The following is a 5920-nucleotide window of genomic DNA, read 5'->3' on the forward strand; positions in this document are numbered from 1 at the left end:
GTCTCTGCTCTAAAGAAGCTCACAGTCTTATCATAATTTGTTTAGCCATTCCCCAATAGATGGACACTCTCTCAACTTCCAGGTTTTTTGCTAATGGTAGAACATGTGCTGATTAATTGATTGATTGATTGATTCCTGGGAAGACTGGAACTGCCTTTGTAGAGATGACAATTGTAAGATGTCTAGCTTTTATGAAAGATTATTATTAAAAGATTTCTGTGTCAGAAACAAAATTATAAATCTAGTGATAGGATACATAATAATAGCACATTAATGTTTAAAGTATTAACGCTATAAGAGACCATGGAAGGTTCTTCTGAGCACATTTAGAGCAAATAAAATTGGAGCTGGGGGTAACAGAGGGGTAACTCTAGAACCTTCATCACCTTCTCCATGGGGGTAGAATGAACAGTTCTATGAACAGACTTCACCTGCTGGGGTTGTACTTCTTTCTCAGCATCCAAGATCTGCACAGATGCCAGCAAGGCACCAAACTGAAGTAATAGCAGCAGTCCCTGTGAAAGGAGATTCTGTTTAGTTTATTTCAGTTTTTAGGTAGTGTTTTTTAATTGTTGTTGTTGAGGAGGAGGAGGGAAGGACAGTATATGAAAGGCCTTATGCAGTTTGGGGAGAAAGGGATATGGGGAGGGATTGAAAATGATTCCTCTTAAATGCAAATCAAAATGACTCTGAGGTACCACATCTCTCCTATCACATTGGCTAACATGACAAAACAGGGAAATGATAATTGCTGGAGAGGATGTGGGAAAATGGGAATATTGCTACATTGTTGGTGGAGTTGTGAACTAATCCAGCCATTCTGGAGAGCAATTTGGAACTATGCCCAAAGAGCTATAAAAATGTTCATACCCTTTGACCCAGCAATACCACTTCTAGGGCTATATCCCAAAGAGATCATACAAGTAGGATACCCATATGTACAAAAATATTTATAGCAGCTCTTTTGGTGGTGGCAAAGAATTGGAAATCAAGAAGATGCCCATCAATTGGGGAATGGCTAAACAAATTGTGGTATATGAATGTAATGGAATACTATCATTTAATAAGAAATGAGGAATAGACGAACTTCATTACAACCTGGAAAGACTTATATGAACTGATGCTGAGTGAGGGGAGCAGAACCAGGAGATCATTCTACACGATTACAGACACACGGTATCTGTAAGGACTAACTTTGATAGACTTGACTCCTCTCATCAATACAAGGTTCAAAGACAGCTCCAAAAGACTCATGACTGAAAAAGCTATGCACATCCGGAGAAAGAATTATGGAGTCTGAATGCAGACTGAGGCAAACTATTTGCTCTTTTTTTTTCCCTTCTTTTTTGGTTTCGTTTCTCCTCTCTCATGATTCATTCTATTGTTTATAATTCTTCTTTACAACTGGACTATTATTAAATAAGTACAATGTAAAGGTAAATGTAGAACCTACATTGGATTACATGCTCTCTTGGGGGAAAGGGGGAGAGGGAGGGAGAGAAATTTGGAACCCAAAAACTTGTGGAACTGAATGTTGTAAACTAAAAATAAAAAATCAATTTATTTAAAAAAAAAAGGAGTGTCACAAATGGTGAGATTTCTTAAGACTCTACCCAATATGGCGAAAGTTTAATAAACTTTGTTTCTCTTTGACTGTAAAAAAAAAAAAAAAAAGAAAATGACTCCTCTTTGACCCTATGTTCTATTGAATAAATAGGACTATGGATTTTAAAAAATAATGCAAACCTAGTTCACTTCCTTGGAAAAAACTCATTTGTCAAAATTCCCATATATCGCCATGTTTTGCATGGATTGTAAACTGTTTCACAGTTTTGCTTTTCTGGAATGTGTTCTCTTTTTAATAAAAATCTCATTGAAGATTTGGAAATGGTTAAATGTTTTTTCTGTCCACAATAGTATGTACCATTTGCCATATTCAGCTGGGCTAGGGGAACCAATAATGGGACTGATGACCTCAGCTATAGAGTTTTAACTTTGTTTTTGCTGACCTCCCAATCTGTGGTCTTCAAGTGCTCCAAACTTGTTGCATACTACCGCTAATTTTCTTAACCCCTGTTTCCACAAGTCATTCACCTAACATACTCAAAGCTCCTTGTGTCCCTATGCAAATCAAACAGGTTGTAACAGCATGTTAGAACAGAGCAGCAGCTTCTTAAACTGTGGGTCATGACCCCATACGAGGTTTCGAAAAATTTGGCAACAGTAAAAGGTTTCTGAACACGCAAGGACCAAAAATTAATTAAAAATCAAATGCATGATTAATCCAAGGTGTTTCTGGCAGCACTTGCCAGTATTGCATGGAGGAACTTCACTGCAGCCTTGGTTCTGAACACAGAGCATGTGCACTTTGAGTTTTGCATACCCTCGGGTCATGTGATGGCAACTCTAGCTGCTGAAACTGAAATGGATCATAAGTGGAAAAAGTTTAAGAAGCCCTGATCTAGAGCACCTGGGCAGGAATGTACTGCCCCTGATAACCAGGCTCTGCTACTTGCTGCGTGTGTGGCCTAGGTCAAGGCTTGTCAGCTCTCTGGACCTTCACTTCCTCCTTTGTAAAATGGGGGGCTTGGATTAAATGGTTTCTAGGTCTCTTCAGTGTTTGAATGCTGTGATTCTAAATGTAGCCATGCCACAGTATTCTGAACTGGGTCTTTAACAGCATGTGGGAAATTGCCTTGCAAAATATGAATCAGTCAACCAACAAACATTTATTCCATCTATTCTGTGTGCTTGCTTAGGCAGTACAGTTGCTAAGACTGGAACAACTCAGAAGATTAGCATGGCCCTGTGCAAGGATGACATGTAAATTAGTGAAGCGATTTGTATTTTTTTATTAAAATTTTAAAGAATCTATTCTGTGTTTGGCATTTGTGATATAAGACAAAAATGAAAAATGGTCCCTGACCTTAAGAACCTTCTATTCACTTGAGTATATAGCTTTACATATATACATATAACAAAATAGAGAAACAAGGAAACTTTTTTTTAAAGGGGGAAAGGGTATTAGCAGGTGGAAGGCGTTGAGAAAGGTATCATTTAGGTGCTGCTTGAGCTAAGAAGTGAAAGAAGGAGTGTATTTTAGGCATGTATTATATAAGTCACATATATATATGTTTTTATATATATATGTTTATATATATATATTTGGCACTGACTATATCTAAATCACTCTTTCAGGCTCACGGAACACAAAGAAATATAAGATATGGCAGTCAAGAGCTTACAATTGATTGAGGAGGCAAGTAAAGACAATTAAGAGTAGCAGATGCTAAATAACAAATGAGTGGTACAGACCAGTATTATAGTAAAGATATCCCCCTAAGCAGTGGTGGGATTCAAATTAATTAACAGGTTCTCCACTGAACAGAGCAGAGGCGCTGCCCCTGCTGTTGTCTTTCCCAGCGCAGGCCCCGCCCCCACCAACAACCAGTTCAGAGAACTAAACTTAAAATTAGGTACCGGTTCTACACAATCGGCGCAAACTGCCCAACGCTGCCCCTAACTAACCAACGGGTTTCCGACCTGTCAGTTACCCTCAACCTGGATTAGCCTGTCTGCTGAGACGGTTTTAGTGGGATGTGGCCACTGTACATGCTACAGCTTCTTGGAGCCACAGGTGAGAAGTGGGCGACAGTTGGACACCAAAAATGGATAAGCAGTCCCGAAAAGAGGTCAGCAAGCCCTCACACCAGAGGTGCGAGTCTTCCTTGAATACCCCGTATACTCCCAAGTCTTGATAACTGCCACTGCAAAGAAGGGACCTTAGAAAATAATATTCTAGCACTCAAATGATACAGGCTTACAAACAAGAATAACTAATCTGGCAAAACTAAGTATAAAAGATTGGGTAAAAATGAACCTTTAATTAAATAATACATTTCCAAGCATTCCTGATGAAAGAGCAAGAAATGAGTAGACATTTTGAAACGGAAATGCAGGAACCAAAGAAATATAAAAAGATAGATATATCTTTTTAACTGTAAGGGAAACATGGGGATGAATTGTTTGCATGCTAATAGAGGAATAAGAAACAAATGTCTTCTTGGAACCATGACAGAAGGCCTTTGGATGGTTTTATTTTGTTTTGATGGTCTTAGGAGAAGATGAAAATAGGAACATTATGCAAATTGGGGCAGAATTTGGATGAATGGCATACAGTGACACCAGGATGGTTAGAATGGTTCGTTGGTATTCACAACCACACACAGCAGAGGAGGGTATGGATACATGTGGTCAGGGACAGAGTCTCATGTGCCCTTACCCTCCCTTGGCATAATATTCTGTATGGTGACGTGGCTAAGTGGTGGAACATACTCTCTGGTGGAAGTCTCAGAGTTCCTGGATGTCCATGCCTACAAAAGGTTTTCAGACAAATTCTACTGTAGTAGCCATCTTCTCACTGGTAGAGTGATCAGGTCAGAAAGCATGGACCAGTAGCAAAAGAGGAGGTTTCTAAAAGTTGACCATTTAAAAATGTTTTTAAATTAGCCTACTTAGGATGAGGAAGGTAGAATTATAATTATGCCACGTTAGGAAGCTTTCTGGAACGTTTCAGGAGCCTATTCTAACTAAAACTAGGTACAATTTAAGTGGTAAGCATACCGTAATTGTGTAATGGAGACTATCTTAGGAGTGGGATCCTCTGATTATTCGTGGAGAAAAGAAATTATACTTTGGAAAAAAAAAGAGGAAGTAGAGGAGAGAAGTCACTATTACATAAAAGAGGTGCGTATGATGAATAGTTTTTAAATATGGGAAAAGGGATGGACAGAATAGCCATCTCATGAACTTCACTTTTCATCTGAACTGGATAAAGGAAGATTGAACACAATTTTACACTGTGCATGTGCATGTGCGCACACATACACACACACACACACACACACACACACACACACATCTCAATATAGAAATTTATTATACCCAAAAAGGAACTAGAAGATGAATAACAGGGAGGGGTAGAGTGGCGTTTGAGAGGAAGGACAGGATGGACAAGAGAATAGGCATAAGCAACATAAACTTGAATATCAGAGAGAGGGAAACGAAAGAGGTTAAAAGAAGAGGAACAAAGAGTAAAAACCCAGGATTAGGGTAGAACGAGGGGGGAGGCGTTACAAGAGTGGAAACAGATCATTTCATTTAGAGATCGCATGTCAGACAAACTTCTCTTTTACCATCTTCTTATTTGTAAAGAGGGAGGGAGGCGGTTGTTGTTCCTGTTGTTCTTGTTTGTCCTTCATTCTCAAAGAGGACCACAACATCAGGAAGGTGATGCCATGACCTGCAAGTGAATTGGATTTAAGTGAGGCAGGGCTGTGCAAAGTCACCAGCCTTACTTCCTCCTCTGGAGCCATCTGGGTCCAGTGGCAAGATACAGATCAGGACAAGTGGAGATGCTCCCCTCGGGAGGTTGGGAACAAACAGAGGAAGAAGACAGAATGGAGAGAAATATACAATTAACAATCATAACCATAAAAGTGAATTAGTGAAAAAAATAAAACAGCATAATGGATTAGAAAACAATCCAGTAGTATGTTATTTACAAAAAAAAATTTAAACATAAAGATTTACATAGAGTTATAAGGAAAGACTTTAACAAGATCTACTATTCCTCAACTTAAGTAAAAAAAATCAAGGATAACAATTATGATTTTCACATAAGGTTACTTTAAATATAGACCTGATAAGAGAAGAAATAAGCAGGGAAGTTACATTATGTTTAAAGGTACCATAAATAATGAATTACTATCAATTTGAAATGTATGAGCTAAATAGCATAGCAACTGAATATTTACAAGAAAAGTTAATCAGATTAGAGGGAGCAATAGATAGCAAAACTATAATAATGAGAGATCTCAATGTACCTTTCATTCTTAGGCAAATCTGACCAAAAGAGAAA

At 38.3% G+C, this 5920-nt stretch overlaps 1 non-coding gene across 1 annotated transcript; it reads left to right on the top strand.

Moving 5' to 3' along the window:
• The first annotated feature begins 2747 nt into the window (after window positions 1-2747).
• LOC118835040 lies at window positions 2748-2851 on the top strand. Its single transcript, XR_005009403.1, has one exon. It is a non-coding gene; the product is annotated as a U6 spliceosomal RNA (small nuclear RNA).
• Window positions 2852-5920: the final 3069 nt, after the last annotated feature.

This window comes from Trichosurus vulpecula, chromosome 1 (genome assembly GCF_011100635.1).
Source record: "Trichosurus vulpecula isolate mTriVul1 chromosome 1, mTriVul1.pri, whole genome shotgun sequence".
NCBI classification, from domain to species: domain Eukaryota; kingdom Metazoa; phylum Chordata; class Mammalia; order Diprotodontia; family Phalangeridae; genus Trichosurus; species Trichosurus vulpecula.